We start from the raw sequence: 22,450 nt of genomic DNA, 5'->3' as shown, positions 1-22,450 counted from the left end.
GCTCAGATAAAAGGATCAGAAAGCCAACGTTTTGGAAAACTGATGCTAAGTGGGGCAGTTGGAGCAAAGTCACAGAGGTTCCAGTATTCGACCAGGTTCCCCCGTCGGAGATGGACAGAGCTGGTGCACAAGACTCTTCTGTAAACTCACTCAAACTTCCTGCGGCCATGGCTACTGAACTCTGCCTCTCTCTTCCAAAGTCACGGGTACTCAGGGCAGTTAGGCCCTAGAGCAAGAGGACAGATGCCCGAAGCCCCACAGTGACACGATCAGTGACTGAATGGATAAACACACAGGGCCAGGAGACCCGACTCCCCTGCAGAAGAGTCCCAGTTCCCAGCGCCCCACCCCGACATGTGGCAGCCGGGACCTTGGCCAGGAGAAGGGCAGCTGCAGCACAGATGAGTCACGTCGACGGCACCAACCCCGACGTGCCGTACCACATGGAGGAGGGCGCGTGGTCTCCGTGGCCTTCTCCCCAAACCCACAGCCCAGTCCAGTCATGAGAAGAGCATCAACCAAGGCCCAGTGGAGGGACGTTCCACAGCATCCCTGACCAGTCCTCAAAGCTGGGGAGCCAGAGACACTGTCCCAGCCCAGAGGAGCCTCAGGGGACGTGATGCCCAAATGTCCTGTGGCTCCTGGATAGGATCCAGGGACAGAAGAGGTCAATGTTAACTCTTTAAACCTGACAAGGAGGAGGCTGACAATACACGAAGCTGGGTGGGGGTACACGGGAATTCTCTGCACTGTCTCTGCAATAATTCTGTAAGCCTACAACTATTCCAAAAATGAACTGCATTCAATTAAAAGGAAAAGGGGAAGTGGCTACACAGCAACAGAATCTGTGCCTGTGGAGAGAAGTGCCTCCAACCCTGCTGGGTCCTCACCAGCAGTGTTTGGCGCCTGTGCAGGCCGGGCCACCGGAGGGACTTGCTAGCCCCAGCAGGACCGCACAGCTTCCTTCCACTGAACGAAACCTCTGGGCTCTGGGCAACGTGCACAGCAGACAAACTCAAGTTCTCAGCAAGAACAGCACGTGCGCACGGTGCACTCAGATGTGCCTAGCACGGCCCACTGCGTCTGAGGACCAGGACACATCAGCTGGGCAGTGGGGGGCTGCCTGCCAGCCGTTTGCCCCGGCTGCCTCATCCAGGGCCCCTTCTTGCTCCATGCAGTCCCAAGGCGCCTCCTCCCCGTCTCCACCTGACAGATGATGCTGCGCCCCTTTCCAATAAGGCTTCTCTTGTTAAGCAAGTGGAACCACTGGTGGTCATCTCTCTGCCCCTCACTGCACAGCCTCAGGGATGGGACACCCTTGTGCCGCTCCTGTCCCCCCATAGCACCAGGAAATGAAAACCTGTTCTAACCATACTTGACAGCTGATGATGCAAAGGGGGCAACTGTGAAGTGGAAACCCCCAAGGTATTCAGCAGCCCCGCACAGGCTTGCCGTGCATTGGCGCCCTGACTGCTGGCTTGCAGCGGCCTCCAGGAAGAAGCCCTGCAGGGACGTGGAGCGTCCGGTGCCAAGCCTCGTTCATATTTCCTGTCCACTCAGCTTTCGTGCATGAGCAAGGCCTGCCTGGCATCTGCTGTGTCCCTCCCTCTACGCAGCCAAGGCAGAGCAAAGCCTGAGCCTAAGACGATGCCACAAAGGAAATGACCCTGCTCCTGCCTCACCCTCCTGCGCAGCAGCACAGCCCCAAGGTGGTCCCGGGACTTGCGCCCCTGCCCCTAGCTACTTCCTGCAGCCCCCGGGACGCTGTCCCGGGGGCTGCTCTCCTGGGGTGTGGGGTTCCTGTTCCCTAACAGGGGCCACAAGTCCCAGCCTCCAGGGCCTGAGAGACCAATATTGTGCCTGCCCTGGTCTTCAACACAAAGCTGGCGAGGAGGGCGGCAGCCAGAGTACACGGAGAAATCATGATTCATCACCTTAGATTTGCCCAGCATATGAAAACAATATGTCTTAACTGTCCGTAACTGGAACGGCAGAAACCCAAAATGAAGTTGGCACGTGCCCTTGATAAAACACAATGCCGTGTGGGAAGCAGAGCTGAAAGCTGTCATGAACATGGGGCCACACCGGGTGCTGACAGCAGAGGAAGGTTCTGGAAACACTTTGTGGGTAAAATCAGGAGGATGTGAAGTCTGGTGAAACATGGGAGAAGTGGGGAGAGTTGGCGTCCCAGGTTCCCCTGGATCCCACTGATGACCGTGGAACTGTGGCACAGGGGTTCGTGGGGCAAAAGGGGGTGGCCTCGGGGTGGCTGAGCATGCAGCGTGGCAGCTCTCCCTCACAGCCCACGGCTGCCCCACGCCCAGCCACAGGCCACACTGCTGCCGGCCCTGCAGCTCTGGGACAGGGCCCACCGGGGTGCAGCTGCCTGGGGCACGGCCCCCCAGCTCGCCCCCGGCCTGCTGTGCCTCCTGCAGCCACAAGGACTTCATAAAATCAGCACACACACCCCCCTCCCCGATTCTGAGGGCTTGCATCATCACTCTACAGAGCGCTCACGGCCCGGAGGGGAGCCACTTTCCCACGGCCACCATGAAGTGGATTCATGAGCTCCCGCCTGCCATGCAGTGTCAGGAATGAGTCAGGAGAGCAGGCAAAGGGGGTCATGGTTCCAGAAGGTGCAGGGTGCGGTGTAAGGCTACCTGGCTCTGCCACACAACATCTGCCTTGGAGACTCACGGTGCCACTGAGCGTGAGGTTCACCTGCCTCCCTTGGCAGCAACGTAGGCTTTCCATGTGCCCTGGAGCATGCATGTGAGATGCCGGGACGGGGGTAGGGGCACCAGTCTGAGCCTGGAGGAAGCTGAGAGGATGCCCACCAGAGGGACAGGGCAGACAGAGGGCCTAGTGAAGCAACAGCCACCACGCACACATGGCAAAGGCGGGCAGATACAGGGCCGGCAGCACGGGACCCCAAAGCAAGGCTGCAGTGCCTCGGAGAAGCGCCATGTGTGCCTGCCCGGTGCCTCCTTGCCCCATGGGGGCTTCCTGTCCCCGCCACGGGATGCCAGCTGGACAACACCTGAAAGACATTTCTGTCAACAGTGTCCATTATCTGAGCATCTCACCCCAAACAAATATTTTCTCTCAACTTTAAATAAATGGGACATGCAAGGAACAGTCTGTGTCTAACTCTCATTTTGGGTGCCAGGAAAAAGAAAGCCTGTTGTCCACGTGAGGGGTCCTCACTTGGTAAGTTTGCAATGTCACTCAGACGCCAAAACTCTCATCCGTCAGGGAAACCTGCATCAAGGGCAGGGCTGGAAAGACCGTAGAGGCAGAGGGCACCGGAGCCCCCCCCCCCCCCACAGCCCCACATCTGCGCCAAACCAGCAGCGAGTGGCCCGACTATGAATGCAGACATCTGCCTCATGAGCATGGTAAAGAAACCGCTGGTCTCCAATGACAGATTTTGTTTTCTTTTTCATTTTTCACCTAAACCATCTCATGCATCATTTCTGAGAAGATGTACTTTTATTTTATTTTGCTTTAGTGAACTTAAATTAATTTGAATCACATTTTTCTTTTTTACATATCCAAGGGAAGGGGAGCAGAATATCTCTTCCAGTGAAAACAATATAAGACTATTTTTGGCCATCTGTACCCAAACTCGTTTTCAGAAATTTAAACATGGGGTTAATCTTTCTTGACCATACTCTACACATGACTAGGAAATACTTTTTACAGTAAACTTAAAATCAGAATGATTTCTCTGGTTGCTAGACACGGGAAGGCGTGACCCAAGACACATGCCACACATGAAGCGTGCCACCCCGCCTGTCCATGGAGTCGGGTGTGCTCGCTGTGTGTGCCTAGAACTCTTCCTCCTCTGGCATAGATTAAAATCACACACCTCAAAAAGCAGCAGCCTCTTAAGACATCACAGAAAAACCCAGCCAGAGTCCTTCTGTGTTGGTACACACCTACTGACTGAGAGACTGGAGGCAGAAGGGACTGCACCTCGGGCGTCTGACCCCTGGGAATCCCACAAGGGAAGGAGCAGATGGGGGTGAAGGAGGCATCACACCTCACAGCTGCTTTGCAGCTGCTTGACGAACAGAAGGCACACGGGACAGTCACCCAGACCCCACCCAAGGCACCCCAGCCCCTATTTCCACCCCCACGGTCAAGAGTAACACGACAGAAGGGCCCTGGGAGTGGACGGAGCAGAGGGGTTTTCAGGGTGACGGAGATGCCCAGACTTCCTTGCCGCGGACTGGATCTGCAGGATAGGCCTCCTGCACGCATGCCGAGTGTCCTCCACAACTGTTCTATCCAGTGAACGCTGACCGGCACTTCCCACAGCCAGGAAGAGGACCAGGCAAGAGTCCAGCCCAGACTCCTCTCCAAGTGGCGCACACCTGCACACAGGGACCAGGGCGCAACTGCACTCGGGGGAGCTGAGGGGGGCTTCAGACAGCCTCCAGCCCATGGCCACAGCCCTGAGGGACCATTCAAAATAGACCTGCAAGATGGGACTGAAGGTCAGCTCCATGTACCCAGGCGGGGACAGTCTGGGTTACAGCCCCCATTCTGGGGAGACTGCGTGAGCCTCTCCATCCCGGACCAGCGCTGGAAGGACTATCAGGACACCGGACTTACATTTTTCGCCCAGAGGACAGACGACCTGTTGGTCAGTGCTTAACCTTCTCCATGTCTGCGCAGATGCAGACGCCCACATCTACTTCCTACACGTCTGCACAGACACCAATCCCCTGTCCCAGAGCTTCTCTCAAAACTTTGCCTTTTCTTACAGAGTCCCCCGTGCTTCCTCTGGAGCCCAGAACTGGAAAGAAAAGTGGCATCCCTCTGCTCAAACACACCACAGCAGCCCGTGGCCATTGGACTTTTATCGGGCCCCCCTGGACTGGCACACGCCCCTCGGTTCCCGCAGGACTTCTCCAGCCTCCCCGGCTCTGTGGAGCTCTACCACCACCTCTGGATACTTGTCACAGGAGCTCACCCGCCCCCGGAACAGGGCCAGCCTGATCTGTGACTCCTGGCACTAGCTGGACTCCCAGAAATAGGGAGGAGCTGGAGCAGGGAGTAGCAGAAGAAACAAGCCTCCAAATCAAGCCCCCCCCACCACAACACTCCCAGAAGCCCACAGAGGGACTCCACGTCCACCTCACAGGTTCCCGGCCCTAGGAGGCTGACTATATGCTCTCTCGGGGGTGGCCATGCCACACCCTACAGAATCGTTATTCTTCCCAAAGGACAAAGTCCCTTGGATTTTGGTCGACTGGCAACTAGCAGACTCTACTACAGCCTAATTGAAATGGTGATGTTCTTCTGAACTAATGTAAGAGGCAAGCTTGCTCCATCTCCCCAGCTGCCCGGAGGCTATGGCTTGTTCTGAGGCCTGTGACGTTCCCAGGCCATGGAATCACAGCACACCTGGACTCCAGGACTTCACTTCTTCCTGCTTACCAGATCTGTCCCACGTTGACCAGGGACATGTAGAGAACCCAGAGAGTGGCCATGAGCACCATATTGGCACAGCCGGTGACCAGGACGAAAGAGGAGACACCCAACCCAAGAAGTGCGAGGGCGTCCAGGTTGGAGTCCATGTGTGACCAGTCCAGCAGCCAGAGCACGGTGGGTGCGTAGCTCACGGCATCCCAGCCGACCGGGCCCCGGAAATACTGCTGTACGCTCTTTAGGTACGTGCGGCAGGGCAGCAGGCCCCGGTCTCCAATCAGCTGCTTGTTCTGATGGAAAGCCACCAGGAATGCCACAACTGGAAGAAAAAGACCAAAGGACCATGAGCAGGAGCACAGCCATCTGTGGACATCTGCAGGAGGGGGCTTGGCTGGGCGAGAAGATGAGGGGGCGTCTGACCCATGGTTTGGAATCAAAGCAGGGACACAAGAGGTCCAACTTCCAAAATCTCGGGGGAAATACTGGAAGACCCAAGCTGGAGAAGCTAGGCTGTGTGTGCACACGTATACAAACCTACATGGGTGTGTCTACTTACATGTGTTGTGTATGTGTGCGTGAGACAGATGCTGGTGTCACACGTATGTGCGGTTACAGGTGAACGGCCAGGTAAGGACCCCCGACTGCACTCAGCCTTTGTCATGATAACACATGTCTGGACGGCTCATGGGGCTGGTCCGTGGTGCCCCTCCCAGATGGGCTGCAGCTCACGTGCAAGTCATGACCGCCCGCTCTCAAACCACTGGTTTCCTTCAAGTCCCCCCCCCACCGGAAGAGCACGCTAGCATTCTCTAGACTCGAGAGTTTGCACAGAAGTGTCTGCACGGGGATGCTACAGGAGAGGAGAGAGGGCACAACATTCCCATCTGCAAACGTGAAGAGCAGGGAAACTCAAGGCCCACCAAGGGGAAAGAGCCAGGCAAGAGGCCGTCTCGGGACCCAGGGACGCCCGCCGGATGCCCGACGGGAGCACACGCACTGACGGACCCAGCTGCACACCTGTAGTCAGCTGCATCACGGGGCAGGGATGGGGCGGAGGTAGAGGAGGGAGCATGGCGGTGGTTCAGTTTCTAGTTCCACATACACTGGTTTAGGCTCCTGGTGTAATGTTCACTGTTGGAAATGTGTGTGACTCCTCATCTAAAGCAAAACAGGCCAGAATCAGCTAAAGTATATGAAGGAAAGTATAGGAGAAAGCAGCACCGAGGCCAGATGGAGATGTTGGAACACACTCTTAGAAGGACCGGACGCCACACAGGAAGTGGGATATTATTACACGGAGGGAGGCACACATTAATTTAAAATGTTTATTGCAAGTCCTATGGGAGAGCAAATAAAAATTTAAACAATTCTAAGTAATTAATAGAGATACAAGAATGGAATTATAGAAGATGCTAAACTAACCAAAGAGAAGGCAGGAAAAGAGAAAAAAAAGAACAGAAAGAACAAATAGAAAACAACTAGCAATATGATAGATTTTAATCTGTTGCTTGAAATGAGATTGTTCTAAACCCACCAATAAAGACAGAAATTGTCAGACTGGATAAAAAAGCAGGACTCAGGGGCGCCTGGGTGGCTCAGTCGATTCAGCGTCTGCCTTTGGCTCAGGTCATGATCCCAGAGTTCTGGGATGGAGTCCCACGTCGGGCTCCCTGCTCAGCCGACAGTCTGCTTCTCCCTCTCCTTCTGCCCCTGCTCATGCGCTCTCTCTCTCTCTCTCTTGCTCACTCTCTCTCAAATTAGAAAAAAAAGGACTCAAATCTATGCTGTCTACAAGAAACGCGTTTAAAATATAAACACATAGGTAAATTAAAAGCATGGAAAAAGATATATCATACAAATGTTAATCAAAAGAAGGCTGATGGCTATATGAATATCAGACAAGAGACATAAAAACAAGGAACAGTATGAGGGATAAAAAAAGGATATTGCATAACGATAAAGAATTAACAAACACGTAATAATATGAAATGCCCATGAATCTAGCAACAAAACTTATGTACATTTAAATTACCTCACCAATACATATATGTATATATCCTATATGTATGTTAATTGACTTGACCCAATGCTTCTAGATTGCCATCTAGCATAAGAGAGCAAGATACAACAATGTGACATCCTTAGAACACTCTACCAAACAGCAAATAGGTACGATTTTCAACTATATGTGGGACATTCGCCAGGACGCTCCATGCTGTGAGCCATACAGCAAACATCAACATATAGAAAAGAACTGGAATCTAAAAAACGTGTGACCCGAACAAAGAGAATTAACCTAGTATCAGTCACAGGACGTTATCTGGAAACACCCAAATCTTCGGAGATTACACCACACACTCCTAAATAAACCATAGTTTTTTTGTTTTTGTTTTTTTTAAAGCACAACAAGGGGCACCTGGGTGGCTCAGTCAGTTAAGCGTCTGCCTTCAGCTCAGGTCATGATCCCAGGATTCTGGGATCTAGCCCCGCATCGGGCTCCCCGCTCAGCGGGAAGCCTGCTTCTCCCTCTCCCACTCCCTCTACTTGTGTTTCCTCTCTCGCTGTGTCTCTCTCTGTCAAATAAATAAATAAAATCTCAAAAAAAAAAACCAAACACAGTGTGGTTCTGGCAGAAGAAGGGACCCAGACGTCATGGAACAGGACTCAGAGCCCAGGAATAGACCCACACAAATACAGCCCACTGATTTCCGACAAAGGGCAAAGACAGTTTAGTGGAGAAAGATGGTCTTTTCAACCAGTGGCATGGAGCAAGTGGATGACCATATGCAAAGAGATGAGCCCAGACACATGTCTTACACCTTACACCAAAATTTCCTCACAAAGGACCGTAGACCTCATGGTGAAGTGTAAAAGTTGAGAACTTCTACAAGAAAACCTGTGGCTTGGGGGTGGCGATGAGTTTTCAGACACAACACCAGAAGCGTGACCCAAGAAAGAAAAAAAACGGATAAACTACTTTATCAGATGAAAAGCTCCCACTCTATAAATGAGACTTGTAAGAGAATGAAAGGACAAGCCACAGATTGGGAGAAAACATTTACAAACCACACAAAGGACCTGATAAAGGACTTGTATCCAGAATATTTAAAGTACCACAATATCCTGTATCCAGAATATTAAAGTACTTTTAATAAACTCAAGAATAAGGAAACAAACAACCCAATGTTTAAAATGGACAAAATATCTGGACACTGAAGTCATCTGTTTCACACAAATAAGATACACAGATGGTAAATAAACACAGAAAAGATGCTCAATATCATTTATTGGGGAAATGCCAATTAAAGCCCCAGTGCAATATCACCACACACCTATCACAACAGACAAAATCCAAAAAACTGAAAATACCAAATGTCCCAGAGGATTCAGAACCCCAGACGTTCATGACTGGTGGGAAGGCAAACTGCCATGGCCACTGTGGACGACGCGGTGGCAGTTTCTTCTAAAGTTGAACACGGATCTACCATATATGACCCAGGAATTATACGCTTAGGTATTTGCCCATGTGAACTGAAAAGTTTCATTTCCACAAAAGTCTGCATGCAAATGGAGCAAACGGGCTTGGTTCACAACTGCTAACGTGGGAAACAACACAGAGGTCCCCCAGTGTGGGAGTAAACATAAACACAGGTGGTACATGCCTACAATGGATAACAGTCGAGGGAAAATACACAAGCCACTGATTCATACAATAGCACAGAAAGAACATAAATGCCCTTTTCTAACAGAAGCCAGACCCAAAGGCTACATACTCTAGGATTCCATTTATATTAGAAAAGGCAAAGCCACAGGGGCAGAGCATGGTTGACAGCAGACGTGCGGGGGCGCGGGGCGGGGGGAGCAGTAGGTGACTACATGCACAGGGGAATTTGGGGGGGATACAACTACTCTGTATAGTACCAGAGTGATGGATAAGCATGCATTTGTCAAAACCCATAGAACTGTATGTCACAAAAAATGAACTTAAATGTTTACAAACTATCAAAAAAGCCAGCCTGGAGGTCAGAGGATGCCAGGATGGAATGTAGACTGTGACATATGAATGGCACTCTATGGCAGATGTCTAACATGACCACACTGCGCGGAAGGGGGATGGGAGGGCTGGCCTAAGTAACTCCGGAAAATGCTTTGAGTGAAAACTGTAAGGACAAAGACCAAAGGAATGGTTGATAAATGCTGGAGTCTGGTTGGTCTTTCTCTTGGCGTGTGCGGACGATTCTGAAACTGCTTTGCAAACAAAGCATGGTGGACAGTGGGGCAAGATTCCCACCAGGAGACACGGACGTTCCAGAGAAGCAAGGAAGGAAGGAGCGCACCTACCTTGTGTCCTGGGTTAGGACTGGAGAAGCCGGTGCGAATTCATGTTACCCTGGCAAACATTCAGATGGATGTGCGGGGAAACAACCGGATGTGAATGACCACACGCGACATCGGGCACTCCCGGCACGCAGATCTGGGTTCTGAACACCACTCCCCAGTAAAGAAACCACAGCCAGAGAAACAGCTAGTCTTAGGGCTGGGACACAAGGGCGAGGCAAGCGGCCCGTGGCAGGGGCACCAGCGAAGCAGGCGGAAAGCACCAGAGCCGACCCGAGCTGGACGGTCTGAAGCCACAGCAAGGGAAAGCGTGGGACACAACCCAGAGCCCAACTCAGTGCGAGGACTGGCGAAGACGTGGAGCCAAGACACGAACCTTCCTCACAGAGGAATTCCCAAAGATATGTGGAGATGCCCCTCCGGGGGTGGCGCTGAGTCCTCCCTCTCCTGGGGCGCGGGCCGGGCCCGGTGACGGGCTTCCAGAGGACAGGGAACGCACGGGAGGAGACACCTGGAAACACACCTTCACCAGGTGACCCAGGTCGGCATCGCCCACGGCGAGTCATGTGGACTCGGGCACCCGATCTGGTAACAAGGGCACCTCACCTCTGTGACCCATCTCATCCCGAGAAACACCAGACAAACCCAGTGTGAGCGGCATCGGACCAAATATGGGACCAGAACTGCTCAAAACGACCAAGGTCATGAAAAGCCGGGAAAGGCCTCTAGACTGCCACAGACCAGAGGGGACAAAGGAGACACGAGCAAAGCAGCGAAGTGCAGTGTGGCCCTGGGAGGGGCCCCAGGGTGGGAAATCCCAATAAAGTCTGTGGAGTTTCCTTAATAGGTTGGTTTTTTTCTTCCAAGTTTCTTGAAAGCCCACTATATGTAGCTCACAGCAGTGGAGAAAGAGAAGTGAGGCCTGACCCTTACATGACCACTGGAGGCCAAGGGAAGGGGGACCGGGTGGGAGTCACCTGAGGACAAAAGCCCACCACCCAACCACAGAGGGTCAGTGGGAGGGCAGTGGAGTGCACAATGCCGCTCTTCTCCCTCACCCGTCCCCACCTGGGGCAGAAGCTGACCAAGGCCACAGGCCGCTGACCTCGGAGGCCACCTCCACAGCGGTGTTCCCCCAGGTGGAGCCCAGCTGGTCTATCCCCTGACTTAGGCTGCCGTGGCCCATTCCAGAACCCTGGGGCTCACCCACACAGGCACCTAATTAGCGATGACGGAACAGAGGCATGTCCTTCCTCCCTGCAACCACAATTCACACTCCATTGCCATGGAAGGAAAACAAGATTTGGTCTAACCAATTAGTTTTAGGACTTCTCTTTTTTTTTTTTTTTAAGTAATCTTTATGCTCAAAGTGGGGCTTGAGCTCACAACCCCAAGATCAAGAGTCGGATGCTCTACCGACTGAGCCACCAGGTATCCCTGGTCTCACCAATTAGTTCTTTTTAAGAGATTTTATTTAATTGAGAGAGGAAGAGCATAGAGAGCACACACGAGTGGGGAGGGGCAGAGAGAGGGGGAGCAGACTCCCCGCTGAGCAGGGAGCCCCAAATAGGGCTTGATCCCAGGACCCTGGGATCACAACCAGAGCCAAAGACGTCTAGACACTCAGCTGACTGAGCCACCCAGATGCCCCTCACCAATTAGTTTTAAAAAGCAATTCTAGGGCGCCTGGGTGGCTCAGTTGGTTAAGTGACTGCCTTCGGCTCAGGTCATGATCCTGGAGTCCTGGGATCAAGTCCCGCATCAGGCTCCCTGCTCAGCAGGGAGTCTGCTTCTCCCTCTGACCCTCTTCCCTCTCGTGCTCTCTCTCATTCTCTCTCTCTCAAATAAATAAATAAAATCTTTAAAAAAAAAATAGAAAAAAAAAAGCAATTCTAAGGGGGCGCCTGGGTAGCTCAGTTGTTAAGCATCTCTGCCTTCGGCTCAGGTCCCGCATCAGGCTCCCTGCTCAGTGGGAAGACTGCTTCTCCCTCTCCCACTCCCCTGCTCCTGTTCCTTCTCTCGCTGTGTCTCTGTCAAATAAATAAATAAAATATTTTTTTAAAAAAAGGCAATTCTAAGGCAAGAGCATAGGAAACTTTCTATCTTATCAGGAAACAATGAACATGGCTGGGATTAAAATTTCAGAAAAGAAAACCTATTTCAATTTCCACTCCTCTTACAGAAATGGCTAAGTAGAAAGAAGTAAAATGTCAAAATATCACAGCATCTCAAAAGCTAAACCAACCAATTGAACCTACAAAGCCTTAGTCAGCCCCCACCCCCCACCCTAGGAAGGCAGAAGTCAGCCCCACCCCCACCCCAGCCCAGGAAGGCAGGAGTCTGCCTCCCACCCTCACCATAGGAAGGCCGGAGTCAGCCCCACCCCCAGCCCAGGAAGGCAGGCGACAGACCCCCACCCCAGGAAGACAAGAGACAGAACCCCACCCCAGCCCAGGAAGGAGGCAGGAGACAGACCCCTCTCCCAGTCCAGGAAGGCAAGAGACAGGGCCTAGGCTTGGAGGTGCTCAGCCACTCACTGGGGGTGGGGGTGTGGGGGTAACCCAGACACTGATCTAGGAGAGGTGAGATTACCTAAATATGCATTATCAAGGATGTCTGCAAATATTTTCTTTAGAAAACAAAAATTTAGTTTTCTCTCTCACTCAGATGAATTGCTATAAAATTAAAACAGAATCATCCCCAAATGCCATTCTCGGCTGGCTGGTTTTTATTGAGTGTGGTTAAACTCTGGGCCTTGGCACAGTAAGGCGCAGTGCCATTTCTTCAGAGGCATGTGCTGCAGAAAGCTCACAAGTAGGCAGTGTTACTTGTCTTTTAAACAACCTGGAAGCGTTTTACAGAGAACCTTGTAAAACCAAGCAGAGCATTTCATTAGAATCTAAGGGCCTGGAGCACAGAACAAGAGCTAATTTCCATGAACTCCCAGAACCAGTGAAATCTCACAACTACATACAATGAAACAGGATTTTTTTTGGTCCCATTTTTTTCCTCAAAATTTCTGCAAGTACGATGCCCGCAGCACTGCGGCCTCCACACCGCACTCCATGCCCACACTTGGGCGCTATCTGAGCTGCAAGAGCCCAAGAGCCCAAGAAGGGGAAGACGTCATGCGTCCTGACAGGGAGGGCAACAAGCTTCTGCTTCTAGAAAGTGCAGTTTAGACTCACCTCAAAGAGCAACCGCTGGTCGGGGGCGAGAAGTAATAAAACTCTACCATGTATAACAGAAATAAGGAAAGCCAACAGAGCAACTGCACAAAACATGTGTAAAGCAAAAGCAAGAATCAGAGTTGGACCAAAACTAGCCTTGAGACCCTTTAGAACTAGGATTTTCAAAGAAATGTTATTCCAAGGACTCCACGGTAACAGTGGGAAACTGAGATGTGCAATCCGCTTACGTGTCAACTTCCTCTGTGATGTGGGAAACACAGGCAGAAGAGAAATTATTAAATTTCCTTACTCCCTGCAGCCCACTGACAAGACCTTGAAACAGGCAGAGTGACATTCCTCTAGGGGCTCAACTGCCTCGATGTTGACACTTTGCTAAGGGCAAAAGGCAATCCCAGCCTGATCCCACCCCCACCCCCAACCAGGACCCTGTAAGCCTACTTTAACATGTAAGAATTCCTTTGGAAACTTCCTTTATCTCTACCCCCCAAGATACATGTTGGCAGCATCCCCCAAGCATATGGCCCACCGATACACATCTGAAGGGTCTCATGACTGAGTTTTTACTAAATGGTAATAAATGACCTTTTCCTAGTAATAGCTAGTGCCCTCATGATCCTAGAAACCTTGTTTCCAAAATTCCTGGGAGACTTACACTGTCCCTAACTCCCTCCCAACTTTAAAGTATATAATGGGCCATTCCTCATGACCCCAGCGCAGCTCTTTCTGCCCACGGGTCCTGTCCCCGAGCTTTAATAAAACGACTTTTTTGCACCAAAGACATCTCAAGAATTCCTTACTGGCCGTCGGCTTTGAACCCTAGCGTCTTTCCTACACCACTCTGCTCCCACAGTACTCAGCACCCCTCTGGAGACCCTACATCGCCACTTGTGGACACTCAGCGGACCAGGGCAGTCACAGCAGCACAGTCCACAGGGCCTGGGAGGGGCCCATCTTCTCTAACAGACCCTTGTTTAGCTTCTTGAAGTGGCTTCTCTGGCAGGCTCCAGCGAAGCTGGGGAGGCTTGATGGGGCAGGCGTCCCTGAATGGAGCACATTTGGGACCCACTTGGGGTGTTCAGACACACAGGAACCCAGAGGCAGCAGACTGGGCAGGGTCAGAGAAGCTGTCCAGAACTAGGGCAGGAATCCTGAGAATTAATGAGCCCAGAGTCCCCCGAGAATGAGGAAGGGCCTCTCACGTAGACACGCCATTAAATAACAAGAACCCAGAGTAAGATGGCAAGGCAGCAAGGATTCCGAAAGTTTCCAGAGGAAAACACAGGTCACTGTGATACCGCCACATAAGAAACATTTATGTGCTCCTTGTCCCAGCTCCTGGGAATTTCCTGAGTTTCGGGGCTGAGGAGGAGCATCTGCTGTGGTTCATAACAAGCCCCTTTCAGCCTTACCTGGGTTCACACCAACTAGGTGACTCTTGGAGCTCGGGGGTTGGAAGCCAGGGGACCCGACGTGTGATTAGGGGACCCGACGTGTGATTAGAAGGCTGGAGACCAAGCCCATCACCAATGATGAATGATCTCATCAACCACGCCTGTGTAACAGGGCCTCCCTAAAAACCCCAAATGAAGGGGTTCTGGAGCCTGTGGGCACATGGAGGTGCCAGGAGGGGGAGGGTGGCGCTCCCGGGCAGGAGGCAGGGCCTGGAAGCTCCATGCTCCTTCCCCACCCTCACACCCCCCCACCCGCCCTGTGGGTGACTTCCATCTGCTGTTCCTGAGTTATACCCTTGATGATGAACCAGTAACTGAAGTAAGGTGTTTCCCTGAGTTCTGTGAGCCGTTCTAACAAATTATGGCGCTTGAGAAGGGGGTCGTGAGAACCCTGACTTACAGCTGGTGACAGCCTGGATATGTGAGTGGCATCTGAAGAGGAGGCGGTCTTGTGGGACGGGGCCCTCAGCCTGGTGGGGCGTGGTCTGCACTCATGCCAGGCAGATACTGTCAGAACTGCTTGTGAGGAAAACCCCCCCACATGTGGTGTCAGAGTGTGTCAGTAGAAAAACGAAAGCGTTGGGGCACCTGGGTGGCTCAGTCGGCTAAGCGTCTGCCTTTGGTTCACATCATGATTCTGGGATGAGCCCCTCATCGGGCTCCCTGCTCAGCGGGGAGTGTGCTTCTCCCTCTGCCCCTCACCCCACTCGTGCTTTCACTCTCAAATAAATAAATGAAATCTTAAAAAAAGAAAAAGGAAAAAAAATGAAAGTGTTTCTGTTTAGGCATCTGGGGAAGAGCAGGGATCAGGCTGTGTGAAGACTTCTCATCATCAACCCAAAAAGTTCTGAGAAAACCTGCTTTGAAAAAAAAAAAACAAAAAAAAAAACCTGCTTTGAATGAGAATGGAAGACCCAGGCAATTCAATAATTCCCATGAGGGCAAGAAAAACACAGAAAGTTCACCTCCAAATTCTTTCTTGAAAAGTTGTTTGGGGATTAACCCCAGCAAAAAGAGAGAATAAAAAAATAAAAGAAAAAAGGACAGCAATGTGAGATCTGAAGAACTGTGAATACAACCCAGAGAGAGTCAGGGGGCCTCTCAGGTGGGCCGTCTGTATCCTGAGTGTCCACACCAAGAAGCTGGGAGTGGGGAGTGAGGAGGGAAGGGGGACACAGGTGGAAAAGTATCCCATGGGGACAAAGAGTAATGATAAAGACTGCAACAAGTCAAGGAAATTTTATGAAGCAGGCGATGCCCCTAGAAGATGGAGAATAGAAGTATAAATAGAACACTGTCAGGCTGCAAGCTCATAGGTGGATGAACAGGCACACTAAAGACAGTGTTGTAAGAACTCTCTTAAATGTGCAGAGAATGAAGCACAGGGCAGGGGTTCCTTATTCAGCCTTGTGGTGGGGTCAGGAGTCCACAAGGGCAACTATAAAATTCAACATCAAGTGAAACGTGTGTACAGCCCCTATGGCATCCTGAAAAACCCTGGGACTTCAGAAAGAAACTCTGAGGTAGCTCATGCTACCAGAAAGCTCCAGAACCTTCTAGAAAGAGACCAATGCAAAATAGGCGCCCACTTGCCCGGGGCCAGCTGTCAGAGAACCTTGTCCCTGGAAGATGGGAAACCAGTTCCCTCATAAGCTGAAAAACACTGATTCTACCCCAAATATAAAGATAGGAAAAAAATGTCTCAAAGCAACTGGTTCCGTACTCAACACAGGGCTCAAAATGTCCGCTTGACCCAGCAGCTCAGAACTGTCTCCTTGGGACTGGAACAGGGAATCCCCGCGGAGGGAGATCAGGGGCATGCGGGATCACCAGAAAGCCTGGGGCGGGTGTTAGCGAGCTGACAGCGCTACAGGTTCTCCTGGTAGCAGTCTACCAAAGCCCCCTCCTTGGGGAACCCTGTCTGCGCTCCATCTTTTGCTAAGTGACAGCTCAAACATTCAGAATGACTATTTAAAACTGTGGAGGATAGAGCAGCGCTGGCAAGAATTACCGTAACAAAAGAGAGGGCAGCATTGCGGAAAGCCCACGCTGGGGACCCCACGGTCCACCGAATCGCTCCAGAAAGCCTGGTCTCCACTGTGCGCCAGAAGACGCCCAAGCCAGCCTCGCCCTCCTAGGGTGCACCCCACTGTTCAGGGTTTCTGGAAGGACACTGCTGCTTCCTCGTGGGAGGAAGAGCTGTAGAACGGAAGCTGAGATGTTCAGTGACCCCGGCACAGTCGAGACCGGCAACGCCAGGGACCAGCACCCTCTGGATCCCTCTAGCAGAGACCACAGGCTTGTCTCAGCCTGGTCCCCAGGTTGGTTTGAGAATCTGAGTTTGTGCTCCACTGCCGCAGACTTCCCCCACTGGCTCTTGCACCCTTGTGGGTGCAGGGGCTGGGGCGGGGAGGTGGGTTCGGGGCCTGCAGGCCTTAACCTCTGTGGCCCAGGGCTGCTGCGGGCTCTGCACGGCTGAGGGCCTAGTGGCTCCCGGCCTGGTCAGGTGAAGGCTGAGGTTCAAGCTTCACCTGCTCCTGAAGTCTCCACGGTGCCAAGAAGGCTGCTCTGAAGCCTCCGGAGCAAAAGTGAGGCCTGGGGCTCAGCTCCGCCTCTACTCACAGGCTCCCTGGCTGCGCAAGGGGCTGCCCGTGGCCTAGGTGCAGCATGTGAGTGGGGGGCGCAGGTGGCTAACGGACAGGGCTCTGTGGACAGGGACTCTGCAGCGGCGTCCCCTGGTCGGTCGATCTCCTGGGAGATGAGCCCCCCGCCACCCCCTCCCAGTTTCCCAGCCCTGGCCAACTGGGGAACCTGGCTCTGGAAAGTACAGAAGTCAGGGTAGGGGGCAGGTGAAGTCACCTTCGAGCACCTTCAGCCCCCCCAACCCCACCGGTCCAGACCCCACCCCACCCAGGGGGAGGAGGGGCAGGGAAGGGGGCTCTATTGTACATCCCTCTGAGGGGGGGGGGCCTGTGGGAGGGGTATTGGGGGAAAAACATCCCGGGGGAAGGGGCATCTAGCAACTGTGAGGAGGGGGGAAGCGTTGGGGGGGGCGCCCAGGGGCAAGGGAGCGTAGGGGGTGGGAAGTGTCCCAGACGGAGGGACCTCCGGTGGAGCGTGGGGGTGTGTGCCGGGGGGAGGGGTGTCCTGGAGGGGAGGGAGGGGCACGTCCCGGGGAGAGGGGCGGGCGGGGGGGGGTGAGAAGCGTCCTGTGGGACGGGACGTCCTTGGGAGAGCATCGCGGGGTCGGGGAGCGGGACGCCCCACGGAGAGGCGGGTCCCGGGGTGAGGGGCGCCCTGGAGGGGAGAGGCACGTCCCGGGTGGGAGGGGCGTCGAAGGGGAGGGCCCTGGAGGGAAGGGACGCCCCACGGGGAGGTGCGCCCTGAGGGGAGGGACGTCCGGGGGGGGTTGGGGAGCGTCCCGGGGGAAGAGGAGAGGGGGGGGGGGGGGGGGGGGCAGGGGGTCGGGGGGGGGGGGGGGGGGGGCTGTCCCGGGGTGGGGAACGGTCTGAGGGACGAGGGCGCGTGCGAAGGGGCAACAGTGACGGGAGCCCCGGCCCCGCGGACTCACAGTAAATGAAAGCGAGGGCCCTCAGGAGCACGATCCTGGTCAGCCAGAAAGTGCCCGCTCGGAGACGGGCCGAACAGCCCGTGGGGTCGCACCCCGGCCCAGGGCCCGGCGGAGACCCAGGTTCGGCGCCCGCATTCCCGACCTTCCGCCTCCTCAGTGACTCCTCGGGCGCCGCCATCGCGGGGCCACCAGTGCGCATGCGCATGGAGCGCCACGCGCTCGGGCGCCCCGCCCAGAACAAGAGGCCTCTCCCGCCCGGGCTGGCCACGCCCATGGGCGGGGAGCGCGCGCGCGCGCCCTCCGCAGGCCGCGGGGCGTGCTGCAGCAGTGAGGGAAGGGGTGGGTACCTGGAAGGAAGGACCCGCGTGTACTCCACCTGGAAAGGGGCTGACCCATGCGGTCATTCGCTCGTTCTTTCTTTTTTTTTTTTTTTATATTTTATTTATTTGACAGCACAGGCAGGGGGAGTGGGAGAGGGAGAAGCCGACTCCACTGAGCAGGGAGCCCGATGCGGGACTCGATCTGGGTCCCTGGGATCATGACGCCAGCCAAAGGCAGCCGCCCAACTGACTGAGCCACCCAGCTGTCCCTCATTCGCTCTTTCATCAGCCAATGTTGCAGAAGCTCCTGGTGCACTTGCCCACCTGGGAAGCTGCCCTCCTGGCCTCTCTAGGGCTGTTGGAAAGCTCGTGTCTGGCCAGAACGGGGTGGGCCTGCCCGGTCAATGTCCGTGTGGGCAGCAAAGGAACCCTCCGTGTGCCCCTAAGGTATATGGAGTTGCCCTGCAGCAGAGAAAAGGTTGGAGCGGAGGCTTCGCCCCAGGGCTCCAGGCGGCCACTACCTGCTCTGAGCGTGTGACCACGTGTCTACGGGTGTCCCCTCCCATGCCCTCATCTCTGCTGTCCCGGGAGGATGTTGGGGTGACAATTACACAGCTGGCGAGGGAAAGCACAGTCAGCGGCCGGGTCTTGAAATTCAGCCAGATCCTTCAGCTTGGGTCAGCAAAGCCCCCTTAGGCTGCACTCCTACCGGCTCTCAAGACTGCACCCCAGCCCCCTGCCTGGGGAAAGTGAGGTGCTGAGGATTCAGAGCAAAGAAGAACCCTGGTGAGAACACCAGCAACTCTACATTATGAGGATAGAGCAGCCCAGGCACAGCTCAGGACAGGTGGTGCTGAGTGGGTGGGCTCATAGGCACTTATTAGAAGAGCGCAGGGTGTGCAGGACAGAGTAGGCTTCGGACCCTTAGTGGTTAGTGGGCAAACCGTGAGGTACCTGGAAGCACATCACTGAGGTAGGCATGGGTTTTTCTTATTCTTCACAGCTCTTTACATATTAAAGATCCTCTTCTCGTGTGTATATTGCAAATGTTTGTCCTGGGTGTTTTCTTTTGACATCTTGTTCTGAGTGTTGTTCTTTTAAGATTTTATTTATTTATTTGACAGAGAGAGACACAGCAAGAGAGAGAACACAAGCAGGGGGAATGGGCGAGGGAGAAGCAGGCTTCCCGCTGAGCAGGGAGCCTGATAAGGGCCTGAGCCGAAGGCAGACGCTTAATGACTGAGCCACCCAGGCGCCCCCTGAGTGTTTTGACGTATAAATTATTGATACTTGTGTGGCCAAATGATCATTCTTGTTTAATTATATCTTTACCACCTGCAATGTGAGCTCTGTGAGGGTAGGGAGTGGCTCTGGACATAGGCTCCCCCAAATCTAGGCCAGACCAGCAACTTCTGGAACCCTTCTTCAGCCTCCAGCTGTCCCCCACCTGCATTGTTGGGGTAATAGCACACATGCATCTTATAGTGTGAGTTTTTAAAAAGTGCCCCCCCATTTTTTTGTGGTGAAAATCTCTCCTTTCAGAGCCCAACTGTAAAGTGGGACATGTAAAAGATTGGCTGGGGGGGGTGGTGGCACAAACATCTTCTGCATCCTGGTAAGCCCCCAGCAGGAAAGCATGTGCCCGAGGCTCCCAGCCTTGGGGACCAGCGGGACAGTTACCCTGTTCCATGCTTCCAGGTCCTTCCAGCAAAGCTACAATCTGTACCTCCTCTCCAGGATCCAAGTGCCGCATTTGGGATGGGCTAGCACAGCTGTCTGGGGAGAGCAGGGAGAATCCGGCGCCCCTCAGCCCAAGCCCACTCGAGCTTCCATACATCCCCCGGATGTAGGAGTTGCTCAGGGGACAGAAGGCAAGGAAGGACAGCTCTGCCATCAGGTGTGACCCAGGGTGCTGCTTTTCAGGTGGGGACAGTCCTCACAAAGGGCCCTTTGTCCTCGGCTTCCCCTGGCCCGAGTTGTATTGTTCTCCCTAGAGAAGGGCACAATGGGGCATTGTGTAGAGTAGAAAAGGGCCCTTGTCCAGCATCCAGCTCGCTGGACTCCAGGCTCCCTCTCCGGGTTTACCCAGGGTGGGCGAGGCCATCAGAGAGGTCTGCTGGGAGCTCATGTTCTTCTATTTCCTCCAGGCCCTGCCTTCCTGGGAGCTGACTGCAGAGGACCAGTGAGTCTGAGGGTCTAGAACCCACACGAGAGTGGACCTCACAGAGCAGGCCTTGGGCCGAAGAAAGGCTGGCCAGTGGCTCGGTGCCTGTCTGTTTCCACCTGAATTTAATCAAAAGTGCGCTGGTCTATTACTTGGCCATAAAAAGGAGTGAAATGTTGACACCTGCTACAATATAGATGAACCTCAAACACATCATGCTGAGTGGGAGAACCAGACACACAGGCCACATGTTGTCTGATTCCATGTATATGACATGTCCAGGATAAGCAAATCCACAGACACCAAAAGCAGATTGGTGGTTATCTAGGGCTGGGGGCAGGGAGGAACGAAAGTATTCTGGAGCCACATAGAGGTGATGGCTGCACAAAGTCGGGATGCACTAAACGGCACCCAGATGTACACTTTGAAATGCTTAAATGTTATGCCATGTGAATTTCACCTAACCCCCCCAACCTTAAAAATACCCTATGTTGTTCCAGAATGTCCTAGAAGGCACCATTTTTACCTGTTGGAATAGATTACTTTATACCAAACTTACCTCTTCATCTAGATTAGGGAGCATCTCACAGCTTGTGAATAATATTTAGATATGGGTACATCCTATGCTCCAAGAAGTCACTCCACTTAAAAACAAAACCTTTTTTGTAAACCCTGAGCAGCTGCAGGGCCGGGAGGCTGGTGCTTGGGAGGCGGCACCAAGCTGGCTTCCTCACCCTGTGGGCTCAGTGCCTGCAAGCCCCAGGTACATGGGGGTCTCTCCCTGGAGAGGCCTTTCCCCCACCCCAGGAGCCTGGGCGGCAGGACTCCTAAACCTACATTTTCAAGCCAAAAACTGTTGGAGAAAAAGTCAGGCTGGTTACAGAGGGACTGGTGCCGAGCCCCGCCCAGACAGAGTGAGAGAGAAAGAGCCCAGGAAAGGACAAGAAGGGAGAAAGGGAGGCTTCCCAGGGACGATCGGTCAGCTCAAGCTTGGGGCTGGTGTCTCACACGGACCCACAGACAAGCCAGAACCCCTGGGCCCGTCCTGCGGCGCCCATCCACAGCTCCCCCGGTGCCTTCCCAGAGCAGAGGCACACACAGGCCTACAGGCTGGCGGTACTCCCAGCAGCTGCGGTACGGCTTCACGGAGGAATGAGCCCCATGTCGGCACCTCGTCCAGCTGTCCCCAGGCACCCTGGCTTGGCAGCCCCCACTGCCTCAGGGCAATTGTCCCTGACGTGCATTTGCAGCTGTCTCTGGCACCCACAAGAACCCAGCTTGGGCCCGACCTAATCGCCCACCCTTCATTTACCCCAATTTTTCATGTCTTGACATCTGTTGATGGGGGGACAGAACCCAGGGGCACTAACATCTGTCGCTTTCTTCTGGGGGGGGTGGTCAGTTTGGGCTGGTCCCACCCTGACTGTCCAGTGGCCAAGACCCCGGGTAAGGCTGGCAGGTGCAGGTGGGGGTGGGTGAGCAGGTGCTGGGCCATTTGCTGGTTTTCGGGAACTGTGACTCACGGACGGCTGTTCTGCTTGGCTCACCCGTCTCCTCTCCTGGCACCCTCGCCTCCCATGCCTGCACCCCAGAGGGAGATGTGGCTCTGTGTGGCCCGGCAAGCCAGTGAGCCACGATTGCAAGGCAGAGAGGAAAGCAAAAAATCACATTGCTGTTACATTTCATGGCTGTAGAGCCTGATGGGGGAAGAGAATGGGCAGTGAAGTTTTTTCTCCTAGAGTCAGATTCTGTCCTGGAAGAAGTTTTGGAAGCGCCCAGGCCAGGGGTCACAAACAGGAGGCTTGCAGGCTGAATTCTGCTCACAGAGCTGCGTCAGTGACCAGTCACCACAATAATGCTGCGTAACAAACAGCCTTAAAACCAAAAACCATGGTGTTGGCCACACTGCTACCCCCGGAGCTGGGCTCAGGCATGCATCTGCAGTCACCTGAGGTCTGGGGGCAGCAGGACGTAGG

The 22,450-nt window shown here is 53.7% G+C and overlaps 1 protein-coding gene across 1 annotated transcript in view; it reads right to left on the bottom strand.

Moving 5' to 3' along the window:
• The window catches only part of LMF1 (lipase maturation factor 1), a 91,420-nt gene extending 73,220 nt beyond the window's left edge, over nt 1-18,200 (bottom strand). The window contains exons 1-2 of the mRNA XM_073899754.1: nt 17,991-18,200; nt 5,430-5,758 (exon numbers count right to left, since the gene is read on the bottom strand). The gene's annotated coding sequence lies outside the window, so the exon portion shown is untranslated. The remainder of the gene's footprint in view (nt 1-5,429; nt 5,759-17,990) is intronic.
• Between the last annotated feature and the right edge of the window lie 4,250 nt (nt 18,201-22,450).

The sequence above is a fragment of the Callorhinus ursinus genome, unplaced genomic scaffold, assembly GCF_003265705.2.
Source record: "Callorhinus ursinus isolate GAN/ISIS: 27379988/994484 unplaced genomic scaffold, GSC_fseal_2.0 scaffold13, whole genome shotgun sequence".
Lineage (NCBI taxonomy): Eukaryota > Metazoa > Chordata > Mammalia > Carnivora > Otariidae > Callorhinus > Callorhinus ursinus.
Note: the sequence above shows the minus strand (reverse complement) of the source record. Positions and strands in the feature narration are given on the sequence as shown.